The sequence below is a fragment of the Ambystoma mexicanum genome, chromosome 1q (genome assembly GCF_040938575.1).
Source record: "Ambystoma mexicanum isolate Mex_15411 chromosome 1q, UKY_AmexF1_1, whole genome shotgun sequence".
NCBI lineage: Eukaryota > Metazoa > Chordata > Amphibia > Caudata > Ambystomatidae > Ambystoma > Ambystoma mexicanum.
Window position 1 is genome coordinate 1142505645 of NC_090922.1, and position 16341 is coordinate 1142521985.

Below are 16341 nucleotides of genomic sequence, written 5' to 3' on the forward strand. Positions count from 1 at the left end.
CTTTTGGTCACACAGGATAGCTGGGGGTTCAGTATGTTCTATGTTATATGTATATAAAGTAAGGGAATCCTAGTAAACATCTATCAAAATTCACACTATGAATATGTATATTCAGTAAAATAAAATGTGATAAGGGAGGTTATGGTTAAGTTGCGCTACTAAAAACCAATGAAATTCAGCAAAAGAAGTTGGTTAAAGGGACGTTATGGTTAAGTTGCGCTACTAAAAACCTATGAAATTCAGTAAAAAAACTTTGCTAAAGGGACGTTATGGTTCAAAGTAAAACCGAAAAAACCCTGAAATTCACTAGTTATGGTTAGCTAAGCAACCATAACTCGTGCCATCACCGTGCATTGCTAAGACTAACACCCAGGACATCAAAGATGACATCACAAATGTCATTGATGACATCAGTGATGACATCACTTGTCTGGACGAGCTGTTCCTTTCCCTGTAAGGGAACACAAACAAACAGGAAGGCTAGGCCTCAGTTAACCTAGCACCGGTTCAAAACGTGGCTATCAGCCAGCTAATTCATGCACATTGTCTATGTATTTTGGGAAAAAAGTCTCAAAAGTGCCGGAGAGGGGGAGACGGGGCATGCGTGTGCCCATGCAAACGTGCTATCCGGTGAGCGTGTGCAATAGACGATTACTGTCTCGGAGGTGTAAGGGTCCGTGAGTGCACCTGACCTGGTGAGACTTTCACACATTAAATTCACCTTCAACTGTGCCGTGATGTGTTATTATTCTCCTCTGATACAGTGATCAGTGACCGCACATGCTCACTGGTTAGCACGTTCACATTGGAGACACCCATTCCCCGCCTCCCGTGACATATGCGGAAGCTCTGCATCTGTTCCGCCACCCCCACTACCAGCTGCACCTCCTCAGAGGTATTCTTCCTTTCCTCTCCTTTCCCCAGAAGCTCACTGTCTCCAGAGCTCTAGTTCTCTCTAGGCTGGATAACTGCAACAGCCTCTTTCTAAATCTGCCTGCCTCTGCAACTCATCCAAAACAGGACAGCAAGACTTTTCCTTGGCCTCAAGCCCAGGGATCGTATCCCTCTAGCACTGAAATCTCTGCGCTGGCTTCCAGTGGCGGCTAGGATTATGTTCAAAACCCTTTGCATTGTCCACAAGGTCTTCTGGGGCCTGGGACCTCAATACCTTCAACTCTCTCTTCCCAAGTGTCTTCCTTCTCAAGCTCTTCGTTCATCTGCCTCCAACTCCCTCAGGGTCAGTCGCTGCTCAAGCAGCAAGTTGTGGTAGATCTCTTTCTTCTGCGGGGGCCTCCCTCTGGAACAGCCTCCCTGCCTCTCTGAAACTTGAGGAGAACCATCTCTGGTTCTGGAAGCACTACAAGACCGTCCTCTTTGCTTTTGCTTTCTCTCCTCCTCTCCCCTGCTGATCTCCTGGCTGAACCTGAAACTGCACTGGTCACCTGGCTACCATCTGGTCTCGGGCCCAGGCCCTCTCCCCGGCCAGTTGCACCCCTGCAGTGCCCCCCTAGCAACCCATGCACTCAGGACTGTTTCTGTATCCCTACAGTCCCTACCTGCTCTTGACTCGTGAAGTCTGCACTCACCCATGTACTTGCCACTAGCTGGCCGCACTTCTATTTATTGCACTTCTATTTATTGTCTTTACTTATTTATTTTTACTGTTATCCTATGTACTGCACTGCCCCCTCCGCGCCACTCACACTTTTCCCTTCCCCCTCCTCCCCTGCACTTGCGCGATCTCAATGTCACCTGGCCTAGTAGGATCGTTGTCTTTGTCTTCCATCTGTTTGCCTTGTCGCGCCTTGAAACACTTGTGTGTAGGCATGTTATAAATGCGATATCATATCATATCATATCATATCATAATTTCTTGTTTATATGCAATGTATGCAGTATACTTTGGTTTGTTATTTAGTACAGTTTATATGTATTACTTTGAAAGTAGGGTTTTCATATTTTATTTCAGTGTTTTCTGAAGAGTGTTTAAGCAGTAATACATGTTATAGTATGGTTATGCGTGAGAAAAACATATTTCCCATATCAAATGTCCTTGCTTCTTTTTCTATAGGTATGACCTAGCAAATACCATAGTCAGTGCATACCTTTCACTTCATATGTGCATCCCCTGTCCGCCTCCAAAATTCAACACCCAATTGGGTGATACAGTAGCCGTGGTTATTCATCTATGTTTACAAAAAAAAATCCTTTTAGCTGTAATAAAGAAAAAAATATTAGTTAAAAAACACACACACTTTAAGAAACACAATTTAATACAAATGTATGCCCCTCATATCTTGAATGCAGTGTATTAAATGCAATATATAAGATACAACATTTTTGCAAACAACACTGTTGTTCTCTTTGCACATACTAATCGTTGATGATGCTAATCGGTTCATCGAGCCGAGCTGGGCATCCTGGGCATCCTGTGGTGGGTAAAAACTGTTGCACTGGTGCTGTGGAGACAACGGGTCCCCCAGATATGTTGATTGCTTGTTGGGGGCACTATAGTGGGCCTCCAGTCCATCTTAGGCTCAAGATTTCTAGGGGGCTTGATTACCTCCTGTGCCTTTTCTATCGTTTTTTCATCTGTGCACACCTTCCAACCCTCCCCCTTCTCCCTTTTCTTATCGTGTGTTAGCTTGGGTCATGGTTGAGGCTTGTCTTGGTGAGTAGGGTCACTAAGGGTGACTGCAAGTAACTGCTTTTGATCCCCTAGTGCACCCAGTTTGCCTGGCTTTGCCCACACCCCCTTTTGGAGCTGCACTGCTGAGGTGGCAGTGTGAGCCTTTTCACCTACTTCTTTGGAGGTAGTCTGCACCAGGCTGTGGTCTGGAGTTCGTATGATCTTAAGTGAAAGTGTGCTTGCTACCCCTGCTGTCTGCATCTGGACTTTGGACTGGGGCACTGGAACCTTCATTTTTTGTCTCCTTCTTACCATCTTTCTGACTTTTCAAAATTATGCCTTCCATGGACTGATACCTGCGCTGTCCTCCCATTATCATCTGCCGACCATTCCTGGACCTCCAATTTGACTTCTTCATGGCCATTTCATCCCCATTTTATTGCCACTGCAGTGGGTCTAACATCCTAGCCCGCCTCCTGTGTCTGGTGGCTGGCACAGTCCCGTGTTTCCAAGTGACTGCTATTTTATTTTAAAATGTATGTGTATTAACACATTTCAGGGCTACATCAGATACAGTCTGCAATGTGGAACAATGGAACAATGCCCCAAACAGAGGGGTCAGATATGTCCACCAGTCGGCGGAAGAATAGACCACAACAGGCTCCACCATTTAAACTCTTTACAAACATTGCTTTAGTGAGCAGATGCGCACCTGTTATCTCCCCAACCTGCCCACACCTTAACACACAATGTTTAAAGAAAAATTATGAAATAATGGGAGGGAAATAAGGGACATGACTGCTATTTTTAAGGATTCCCTTGTACATCTGTATTCTATGGTGACCTGCCTTGAAAGGCTTTGACTTTCATTATTCATTTCAGTCTGCGGCAAATCATTTGCTGACTAGTCATTTACTCGTTTATTTTCTCTTTCCATCTTTCTTGCACCCTTTATGTCTCATCCTATCCCATGCTACCAACTTGTCCTGCCATCCTAGTTCTTTTGATGCTCTTCCGCAATTCCAATGGGGTATCTCAATGCTCTTTCGATCTGTTATAAATCACATTCTATTCTTGAACTTTTCTCTTCATTCTAATTTTCACTTTCTCTGTTTAACAGAAACATTAATCACCCCTTATAATTCTGTAACTCCTGCTTTTCTTCACACTGCCTCCACTTTATTTTCCAATACCCCACACATAATTAATTGTGGGTGAGGGCAATGGAATTCTCTTTAATTCTTCCTGGACTGTTATATTGCTCCAACCTCACCAGCCTTCCCTCCTTTTAATACTATTTCCCCCTTTTCTAATCCTTTCACTGTTTCTCTTCTTGTTTATCATTCCCCTGGCCCATCTATTGACTTTCTTGAACACCTTGACCTCCTTATATCTCCTCTTCTTCTGCCTTGTTCCCCTTTTATCCATCTTGGGGATTTTAACTTTCTTGCTAATAATTCTTCACTCCCTCTGCTGCTCTCTCTTGCTGATTCTTATCACTTTCACTTTATTCCTTCCCCTTCTTCCCATTAGTCTTGCTCTTGCATTGACTTAATCGTTTCTTCCTCTTTGTCACTCCCTCCTGTTTCTTCTTCTCCCTTTTATGCCACTGATCACTTACTTCTTTCTGTTTCCCTCTCTTTTTCTTTTCCCTCTGTCACCCTCCTACTATCTTTATCTGATGTAAGCTCTCTTCGTTTAACTCTCCATCTTTTCGCTCATCACTGAGCTCTTCTCTTTGTCCAATTTTGCTTTTTTCTCCCTTTCGCCTGATTTAGCTGCTAGTACTGTAAACTCTTCTGTCCAATCTGTTCTTGACTCTACTTTCCCATTACATCTTTTTTCTCCAACTCACAAAACTTCCCAGCCTTGGCTTACTCCAATTCTTATTTCTCTCCACCATAGCTTGTTTTAAGCCAAGCGGGTTTGGAAAAGCTCACACTCCTCTTCCCACCTTACTGCGATTTTAATGCTACATTCTTCCTTTGACTCTGTCTTACCCTTTACTAAGGAATCTTACTTTTCTGAATGAACACTTTCTCTATTTCACCACACACGCTGTCTCTATCAGCTGCTATACAATATTCTTTCCCCTAAGGCCCCGGATCCTTCTGCTTTCTCCTGCCTTTCTTCTGATCTCTCTAACTACTTTACATCTAAAGTAGTTAATCTTCGACTAGCTTTTACTCCTTCATTTGTGATGTCATATTTGATGTCCCGGGTGTTAGTCTTAGTAGTGCACGGTGGTGGTGCGAGTTATGGTTGCTTGGCTTACCATAACTGGTGAATTTCTGGGGGTTTTCAGTTTTACTTGTAACCATAACGTCCATTTAATGAAGTGTTTTCACTGAATTTCATAGGTTTTCTATTAGAGCAACTTAACCATAACGTCCCTTTTACAAAGTGTTTTCACTGAATTTCATAGGTTTTTATTAGTGCAAGTTAACCATAACGCCCCTTTTACAAAGATTTTTCTGTGAATTGTATAGGTTATTATGAGTGAAAATGTTTCATGATGTTACAACACTCTATATACGTTATTAATAATTGCTCTTTTAACAAATATGAAAGAACTGTAAACCTCCTTTAATAAACATATATTTTGCAATGTATACTGATGTGTGTCGAGCATAGTGGGGATGCAAGTCATGGTTGAACTGCCTAGGGCATGAGGCTCAACCATAACCCCAGCCCTGCCAAATCACCCCTGTTATCCACTACACCTACGCTGCATCATAGTTCAGTGTCCTCTATACCCTCATAATGTGACCAATGGACAGTGCTTATGGCATATAGCCATGGCAAGTCTCCACAATCCACGGGGCATTGGCTTTGGTCATGACACATTCCCCAATGAGTAAATCAGAGAAGGCATTCATCCTTGCCGACAGCCAGGCCCACTGTCCATGCAGCAAAGTAATATCACTATTTTGTGTACTTACATTTGGACACTATGGAAAAAAAAAACGCAAACCAGATTTACAAAACCACGCTTTCAGGTCCTTGATGATGCTCCTCACGCAGGCTTGCTGTAATTCAGTACAGCACTTCAGGCTGTAGCCGCAAGCAGATATTCAACCATAGGTTTCGGCCATGCCGCATGCCCCAATAATCAAATCAGAGTACACGATTATCAAATAATTGCAGGTTAGATCACGACGCTTCATCTATCACTTTGAACAGATTACACTGCTGCTAGTAATGGGGTTATTTTGTGAAGGTGCCCTTCCTTCTTCAAGTGTTAAGTTTCAAATAGTAGAGTGAGCCCTGTTCACCTCAGTGCTGGGTTTTTCAATAAGTAACTATTGTTGCAATGAAGCAGTCTTCAAAACCATTCTTGATGTTACATTTATTGTTAGAAGTCAGCCGATATGTGAGTTGACTCTCTAGTGTCTTTCTAAAGGCATGTGGATTGTGGGCCAGTCACTGCTGCGAGGTTGTGGAAACAATACATAAAAAAAGTTTCCCTTTGAAAACCACCTTTCACAGTTAAATAATAGAACTAAAACAATACATAAAATAATAACATAAAAAAGTTTCCCTTTGAAAACCACCTTTCACAGTTAAAAAATAGAACTAAAAAAATAAGCTTATAGACTCCATCTACTTTACATTTTTTAGTAAAGTAGTTAGATTCAATACGATTCTCCAACATTCCCATTGGCATGTTCTACTATGCTAATGGCAATAATGGACAATTGTATACTAGAGAAAAACAAATGTATGCCTGAAATTCTTCTCTCCAGTATACAGTAAACACCATCATCTATTGCCATTTATAACTAACCACAGTCTCCACATTTCCCTGCCCAGCCCATGCCTTATTAGAAAACCTGGATTGCACATGCACACCATCACACACACCAGCCCTTTTACTCTTTTTACCGTTATGTTGTAACACTCCCTCCTTGCCTGCTTTATACCATTCACATATATATCATATATGTCCATCAATCACTTAAAAAACTCTTCATATACTCATATACTCAATATACTTCTTCAAACTCAACATATTAAACTTCCACCCACCAACTGCCACTTAACATGTTCTACAAATCGTTTGCATCTACATTTCCCATACGTATGCCAAAATATTGTTCTGCTATGAATGCACATTATGCAGTGACAGAAGTGCATAAATAAAAGGGGCAGTAGCAATGGACAAGTGCTCGTAGGTACCCAGGAGGGAAGTGCCAAAGGATGCCAAGGTGGGAAGTCACTTTCTAACTGCTGGGACAGAGGAGTCGCAAGGGTGGGGCACATCTTAACTGTAACGTCCCTTTAACAGCATTTTTTTCTATCAATTGAATATCATTTTTAAAAGTTTCCTAATGTAACATCGCTGCAAATACGTTATCACAAATTCCTCTTTTAACATATATGAAGCAACTATAAACCTCCTTTAACAAACATATTGTTTGCACGCATACTTATGTGAGTCGTTATCAGCAGCGCATAGCCCATTGGTCAAATCAGAGTAGACATTTGTCCTTGCTGAATGCCACGCCCTCTGCCAACGGCAGAAAAGTAATATCACTATTTTCTGTACTTACGTTTAGAAAATTGCAAAAAAAGTAAAACACAGGACAGATTTCCAAAAGTGTCCTGCAGATTTATGTTCTCCCATTTAAACCTACAGCTTCGTCCATGCTGCATGCCCGCAACTTTGCTGCAATTCCGTCCAGCACTCCAGGCTGCAGATGCAAGCAGATCATTTTTTTCCCATTTAAACCGACACAACTAACCTACTATGCCTTGTGAGCATTGAGAATGATCAGGCGCAGCGAGAAGTGGAGGGTGGGGGTAAGTTCTGGATTGTCTGTGCTCGTAGGTGAGCAGCAGATGAAGTGCAAAGTATGGTAAGTGCTATGTGGCCTGGAGCCCCATTTGGTAGAAAGTGCAAGCCTACAGGATTGAGGCCGGTGGGTGCCACGGCAAGTGCTCAGAGGTAGGCATAGGCTGGGGCGATTGGGTATGGGAGGCCAGGCCCCCAAGGAATACATAAGGGTCCTCTGCATCAATCACAGTGACTGTGAGATTAGCAGAGGAGGGATGAAGGGAAGGAAGAGGTGAAGAGGAAAGTCTTGAGGAGCTTCTTGAATTTGAGGAGGTCCTGCTCAAGATGAAGAGGTAGGGGAAGGCTGTTCCATAAAAGGAAGCAAGCTGAGGAAAGTGATCAGCCTCCTGCCCTCTTTAGCTAAATGCTTTCAACACAGAAGAGGGCCTCATTACGAGTCGGCCGGAAAATCCGGCACAATTACCGGCATGGCGGGAAGTGCGTGTCCGTGCCCTCGAGAACCAGCTTCCAGTGGCCGATCACGAGTGCGTGAGCATGCGCGTCCCCCCATGCCGGTAGTGGAAAAACCACCATCCCGGTAACATCCCACCAACCCCCCTATACTGGCATTGTGGCTTGCGTCCACTCCGTAACCGCCTTCAATGAACCCCTAAACACCGGCACGGTAACTCCGGCACGGAATAACCGTGTTCGCAAAACCGGACCCGGAAATTACGTCATCGCGCTGGAATGGGAAATAGGCCGGCGGCCATCTTTAAAAACACAATCCATTGCCATCCTCCACAACCAACACTCCTCCCGTGTCGTAGTGTGTCAGAGGAGCATCATCATGTCCAAGGCCAGCAGGAAATCCACACAGAGGAAGAGGAAGCAGCGTTTCTCGGACGCTGAGCTCACCATGCTCGCCAACACCCTGGAAGAGCATGCGGATGTAATACGCAGCACAGACCTAAAGCACGCGGCCCAAACCCGCAAAAAAGAGGTCTGGCTTGAGGTAGCTCAGAGGATGGCAGCAGTGGGGTGCGCCCCAAGGAGTGTGCGCGACTGCCGGAAGCGGTAGGATGGCCTCCGTGTCCGGAGGATCATGTCTGAGAACCGGAGAGCCGCAATGGCGACAGGCGGTGGCCCACACTCCCCAGTGCAATTGATGCCATGGGAGGAGACGGCAAGTGGCTTCATTGACCCCGAACGAAACCATTAAGGGGATCGGAGATCAGGAGGTCGGCATAGCAATCACAACAGAGGAAGGTGAGTGTACCATCACAACCACGTATCACGACACATGACGTGGCCCAACTGGGGAAGTTAGCGTGGGCAAGGTGATGCATCAACATATCCATAGAATAATCATTGTCACTCCCTGCACCACATGGACGCTGAGTGACAACCCCAATCCCAACAGAGGTTCCACATGACCCAACCATGCCCATGCACCCACCACACACAGACCAAACTAATGCTACCCCACCAGCCATGCATTGATTCCCCATATACTCCCTCACAACACCTAAAGCAACAAACCAGAAATGAAATGATGGCTGAATGCATGAACATATCCCACCGCAATTCAACATAGCTGCCATTTGACAACATCACTGATGACCTGCATCTCTTCTATCCCCCAGGCACCGATGATGAAGGTGGACCACTGGACAGGGGTGCAAGCATGTCCAGTGCACGCAAGGGGACCAGGGACACCCCAACACAACCGGCCAAGGAAAAGACACCTGCCAAAGCCAGTGTGCCACGCAAGGCACCAACCCTGCAGGGGACACCTGCACCCACTGCTCAACAACAAAGAACCACAACAGTGGTAGCCCTGCCGCCAGCCAACAGGATTGTTGTGTCCACAGAGGTGGAAGAAGAATCAGACATGATGCCTGGAACACCCACCCCAAGCCACCTTGCCAGCCCCCAACCTCTAGCGGAGTCTGAGTGCCTCGATGATCCGTGTCTACATGATTCCGACCTCAGGGAATCAGACAATGCGCTGTTTGAGGACAGTGCCCCGGAGGATGGCTCCGCACAGGCCCATTCCTCCACTCTGCCTTCCTCCACTCTGCCTTCCTCCACTCTGCCTTCCTCCACCCTGCCACCAACCTGCAGACCTGCGGACGACACCTCATTTGATGCCCGCCTGACAAGGGTCGAGGCCCGGCAGGAGTACATGCTCCAGATCATGCGCCAGCAGGTGGAAGCAGGCACTGAGGCCATGAGTGCCATCGAAAGGGCAATAGCAGCCAATACTGCAGCAGTGGAGGCATCCACGCGTGCCTTCCGCGAGTGCATGGGGACACTCACGGAGGCCATCCTTGCAGGTAATGCTCCGATGCAGCGGCCACACCTTCACACAGACAGTCGATTGACAATAGACTCCTCCGCAACTACTAGCCCTACCACCTCGGCTCAATCCAGTCCGGTGCGTCACATAAGGAGGAGCACACGACAGTCGGCCATGGCACCACCCAACACTAAAGTCCAAAATAAGTGAATGCACGGACAATGACATTGTGGCAAAACACATTGTGGAAGGGAGCACTGTCCGTTGCACACATGGGGACTCTTTGCATCTATGGGGTGGGAGAGGGAGTTAACAGTGGTGTTTTGAGGGTTTGTGGGGTGGGAGAGGGAGTTAACAGGGGTGTTTATGAGGGTTTGTGGGGTGGGAGAGGGAGTTAACAGGGGTGTTTTGAGGGTTTGTGGGGTGGGAGAGGGAGTTTGTTGGGGGATTGTGGGAAGGGGGGTGGGCACAGTTTTGCACTTTCATATAATACACAAGTTTTCTGGAGAACAATCCATGGCTGGACATTGTTATTTTTGGTGTGCATCCATTTAATGTGTTACAGTGTTCAATGTCCAAATTACAACATTCCCTTTGTGCATGTTCACATTGGCCCAGTGTCTGACTGACAAAAGTCATTCATGGTCCCTGTATCTTAAAAGTATTCGTCAATTAGTGCTTGGTGTACAGCATGGCCATCCCGTGCATCACGTACTGGCAGGGGGGCTCCTTCACCTCCGTCTCCATCCCCTTCATCCTCACCCGGGCTATGCATGTCAATGTCAGGTAGCAGTGGAAAATTCCTTCGGACTCACATGTTGTGCAGCATGACACAGGCCATGGTGATCTTTGCCACCTTCTCAGGCCTATATAGGAGTGCCCCACAAGACCTGCTTAGGCAGCGGAACCGCGCCTTCAACAGGCCAAAGGCCTGCTCAATCACAACACGGGTACGAGTGTGCACACGATTGTACTCCTCTTCATGGCTGTTCTGCGGGATCCGCACAGGGGTAAGTAGCCATGGCCTCAAGGGATATCCTCCATCACCTGCAAGCAGATACAAATAGGTGTGTGTCACTCTGAACTGACACCTTCAGGGAGCACGGTCATGGCAGCAGCTATTAGGTGTGAGCATGCACATGTCCCTGTACGTGTACTAAATAGTCACCAATATGGAATGTATACTGTAAAGAGGTGTGGAACAATGGATGGGGTTGAATAGATGATGCAGGGTGTAATCATGCATGCTGAGGCAGATGTGCTGTGGCAGTGCGACAATGTTTAGCCTCCAATTCATGCTGTATACTCTTTACTATGCATGGTCACACAGGCCGCATTGGCACAGTTGCCATCCCATTCAGTCATGCATTGCTTGCCATCACCATGGTGCCCCGGTTATGCCTCTTACTTGTTGTCTTCCATTTGCATTATTTGTGATATGTGGCCCAGTGATGTGTCATTTTCCGTTTGGCTGTGTCAGGTGAGGAGTGTTTAGCTCTGCATTCATTCTCCACTCACTGGCTATTGCCACCCAGGTAAACTATCCCCCCTTTCCCACCCAGGTGTACGATCCCTCCCTTCTGCATCCGCACACATGAGTACCCCACAGCATGGCCATGGGCCTGTTGTGCAACTCACCGAGCAGCCAGGCACGTGGTCCAGCATGTCGCTCCATGTGACGGGGTAGCGTGGAGTTGCGCAGTACCATGGCATCATGTGTGGATCCAGGAAATCGGGCGCAGGAATGGGTGATGATCTTGCTGGACTCACATACCATTTGCACATTGATGGAGTGGTATTGCTTGCGATTGCGGTACACCGCCTCTATGGCATGGGGGGCTACCAATTCCACATGGGTGCAGTCGATGGCACCGACACAATTGGGCATGCCTGCCAGTGCATGGAAGCCTGGTTTCGGCTATCTCCTGGGCAGTCCGTGTTAGGGATATGTGGGTGCTTGCGTGCTTCAGGAGGGCATCTAGCACTTGGTTCAGCATGTGTGAGAATAGTGGTTGTGAAATGCCATGCAGCTGGCCCACTGTGTGTTGGTAGGTGCCTGTGGCCAGGAAGTGTAGCACAGACACCACCTTCAGTAGTGAGGGGATGGCAGTGCGTATTTGTATGTGGCTGGCAATGTCGTTGTGTATCATGTCCACTATGGTGGTGATGGTGTCACGGTCCAACCGGTACAGGGTGTGGATCTGCTCAGGGGTTAGGTTGAATGGGCTGGGTCTGGTGCGAGGGATTGGTGGCTGCCTACAAGGCGCTGGTGGCTGGGCTGGTGGTAATTGCTGGGCCTGTCTCACCCTCCTTCTCCCCCTGCGTCTCCTCTTTGCTGCTTGTTCTTGCAGCTGTAGTTGTTGTTGTTGCTGTTGTTGCTGTAGTTGTAGCAGTATAGGCATGTCCTCCAGCGCCATGATTGCAAATGCTAGTGGTAGCATTTTGGTGTAGGAAGGGGTGTGGTGTGTGGGTGTGCTCCTTTTGTACTGGGCCACTCTGCATTGCCTACACCTGTGGGGGGCGTGTGGTGTGTGGGTGTGCTCCTTTTGTACTGGGCCACTCTGCATTGCCTACACCTGTGGGGGGGTGTGGTGTGTGGGTGTGCTCCTTTTGTACTGGGCCATTCTGCATTGCTTACACCTGTGGGGGGGGGCGTGGTGTGTGAGTGTGCTCCTTTTGTACTGGGCCACTCTGCATTGCCTACACCTGTGGGGGGGTGTGGTGTGTGGGTGTGCTCCTTTTGTACTGGGCCACTCTGCATTGCCTACACCTGTGGGGGGGGTGGTGTGTGGGTGTGCTCCTTTTGTACTGGGCCACTCTGCATTGCCTACACCTGTGGGGGGGATGTGGTGTGTTGGTGTGCTCAGTTCATACTGGCACAGCCTCCTTTGACTCCACCTGTGGGGATTGTGTGCACCTGTGGCAGCTGCCTTGTATCTTGGCTGCTGTTTGCGGGTGGTCCGCGATGGCTTTTTTTCCGGCATCATGCAGCCCGTTATTTCTGTGTTTGCGATGCCGGTATTTGCATGTTTGCGTGGGTTGTGATTGCCCCCTATTACTGGCATGCCGGTATTTACTACCCGAAGAGGCGCGTGTACGCGCCTATGACACTATTAACAGCACCGTAGATAACGGTGCCGTTAATGCTGGGTTTGCGGGTCAGAATGCTATGGGACGTTAAATGATGCCGGTTTTTGCATACCGGCATCATTTTTCCCTTACCGGCATGACTCGTAATGAGGCCCAGAGAGTTGGTGACAGAGTACTGCAGAGGACTAGAGGGAGATTATTTAGTAAGAGAATGTTGCAGATAGTGTGTCCCAGACCCCAGGCACCCTTATGGATGATGCCAAGGGATTTCAATTTAATCTGTGCCGCAACCGGGAGCCACTGAAGAGTTTTTAGGGCAGGAGAGATGTGGTCACTAGGTTTACGGCCAAGGATAAGTCTTTCTGCCCTATTCTGGAATAGCTAGACGGGTCGTAAAGTGAATGAAGGTAAATTCAGGAGAAGGATATTGCAGTAGTCAAGCCTTTAGGGAAACAGGGCTCGGGTAACATTGAGCTTCTGGGGGAAAGTGAGAAAAGGGAGAATTCCTTTGAGAAGGAAGAGTTGAAAGTGGGACTTATTGACAATGTCCTGAGTGTGAGGGAGGAAGGAGAAAGAGGAGTCAAAGGTGAGTCTAGGGTTTCTGGCTTCAGAAGAAAAAGCAGGGGGGGGAGCCCATGGAGGAGGGCCAGAGTGAAGGGAAAAAAGAGGAAGCAGCGGTCCCAATGGGAATGATCCCAGTCTTGCTGCCATTGAGGCAGAGCTCGTTGGAAGTACACCAGGACTGGATGGCAGATAGGCCAGCAGGAAGTTTTGAAAAGAGTTGTGTCCTTCCTTCTTCTAGGGGTATACCGTTATACCAATCTAGATACCGTGAACAACTTAATTGAACTATAATAACCATCACGTTGTTCATACCGGTATACCGTTTAAGGGCCTGCAGCTATTAAGTGAGCTTTTCAATCCGATTTGGAAAGGCTGCAGTAATCAATTGCTGCACAGTGTGGATCTTGCACTGTGGGATGTGGCGTCTGCCAAGGACGCCTTGTTTGGCAGACAAGAGCATAGGGAAAGTGAGGGCACATTAGTAAATGCAGCCTTGATGCTGTTACCGCTCTTTCTCTGTGATCAGTAGAGTCGGGTTAAAGATCAGCCGATTTGTAGTTTTCCTACCTATTTCCTATTTGAAAGATGGGAAACTACACATCCCAGAATTCAAAGGGTGAATTACCTGAATGCCCTTCTGATGCATGTCCACAAAAAACGTTAGCTCTGTAGACTGTATGAACACTGGGCCCATCAGTGCTTTGTGCTAGTATATAAACTGCCACCCCATTGTCCTCTGTGTAGATTTGCACATTGGCACTAGAGTTGTTGCTTCGCTTGATCCTTCCCCTGCCTTCTGCATATGGCACTGGACTCAAGCAGACAGGACAGATTCTACATTCAATTTTAAGTATCCAGAGCAATGGGGGTGAGATTTCTCAGGTCTATCCTCGATGTGTGACACCACCCATGAAAGCATTTGTCCGTCTCAACCCACATGACAAGGGTCCTAATGCACTCAGACCTGGGGAAATGGTAATGATTGGGCTCTGGTGAGGTGGTGGTCCAGGCCATATTTGTGCCGACATGTATTAACGTCGTCATTTTCAAAAAGTTTTTGTGCCACTATCTTTAAGAAGGTAAATTAACATGTATTGCAAGAATCTAGAAAGATAGCAAGAGCGCCCACTGAACGCTGTCCTTTTAGGATTACATGGTCAGTGGTGACTCCAACATCAGACCTTTATAATACACCAGGCAGATGGTAAACAAGCTATAATGATTTGATCAATATGCAACCTTTCGGTGAGTATGTGTTGGCTATGACATTTTGACAAAAGAAACAGAATGACATGGGCTTTCAGACCTCACATGAGAGACTTTTCTCCATTTAATGGGATAAAGCGTTAGCAAAATAAACTTATTTGACTGATCGCAGTGAGGGATCATGATGCCCATGCCATGTGGTTCCAAAATAATGCAGGTCGAGGCCGATTTTCAAAGCGATGGCCTGTGACTGAGCAGCAAGCTCATTGCTCAAAATGTGCATTTTAACACTTCCACTAGTAACTCTTTCATTCAAGGCGATCAACGATTGAGCTCCATGAAAGACCATTGCCCTCATTCTGACTCAGGCGTTAAGGGGTTTACGGCGCCGTAAACGGCGCCGACCCTTAATGCCTGATTACAAGGTACCCTTTGCGGCATGGCTTTTAACGGCTGCTTTTTTGCAGCCATTAAAATCCATGCCGCAAAGGGACCTTGGCGATAATTACAGCACCGTAATTTACGGTGCCGTAATTATCGCCTTTCCCCATTCCCATTATGCCCTATGGGGCGAAAATGGGAATGGGGAAGGGTAAAATGGGAAATGGGGATTTACCGCCCAACTCACCTTGGAATGGGGCGGTAAATCCGCCAACCACCATGGCGTAAACGTAGTTTATACCATGGTGGTAAGGGTACGACCCAGGCGGTAACTTACCGCCTGGGTCGTAATGAGGGCCCATATCTGCAGCCGCCTTAGATTCCTGGAGGATCAGCTAAAAATGTGCAGAGACAAGTTTCAAAATGCAGACAATTTATGAACTTTTTATATGTTAAGATTAGTTAACTCCACCTGCTATACCGCAATAACCATGATATAAAGTCATTTAGCAAGAAGGTTATCATACCGCCATAAAAACAATACCGTGACACCCCTACCGTCTTCAAGTGTTAGGCTTCAAAAAACATGAGCAAGCCTTGTTTACCTCAGCACTGGGTTATTCAATAAGTAACTGTTGTCCTAAAGATGCAGTCTTCAAAACCATTCTTGATGATGCTATTTTTATTGTTAAAAGTCATCTGACATATAATTCGACAATCTAGAATCTTTCTGAAGGAATGTGGATTGTGGGCCAGTCATTGCTGCGAGGCTGTGGAAATGAGTCTGGCATCCAATCCCAATATCTTGTCCCACTACGGTCGCAAATACGGGTGGGTAATGATTTCCAGGGGGGGCCTGGTGACCACATGGGCACCTGGTTCGGCGTGCTTGGTAATTATCTGCTGATTAGCATTGTCTCAGAGAGTATGCAGTGATAAGCACAGTAATCTATCAATGCAATCCTGCGCAGCACTTCGGGCTGTAGCCATGGACTGAATTATAGCTATGGGCAGAATTTATTTTCCCATTCAAAACTATCCTGATCAAAACGTCCCCACATAGCCAGTCCCTAGTTTTACTGCGATGTCCACGGACACCGGCGTGTGGCCGCGGATCCAACTTGGCAGGCGTTTCCAAAAATCTGACACACCTCATGCTTTTCCCCATTCAATCAGCGGGCATATCCAATGGCCGTGGACATCATGACTGCCCCTGGACAAATCAGAGGCTCTTCAGCGGACTGAACAGAAAAGAAAGTCTGCGGACCGAACCCAGATATCACTCATTTGTTTGTAGCTCCGTTTTGCCCTTTTTTTTAAAGTAACTGCCGGACGGATTAACACCAAATTTACAAAACCATGCTTTTGGGACCAAACTGCCACTCATCGCAC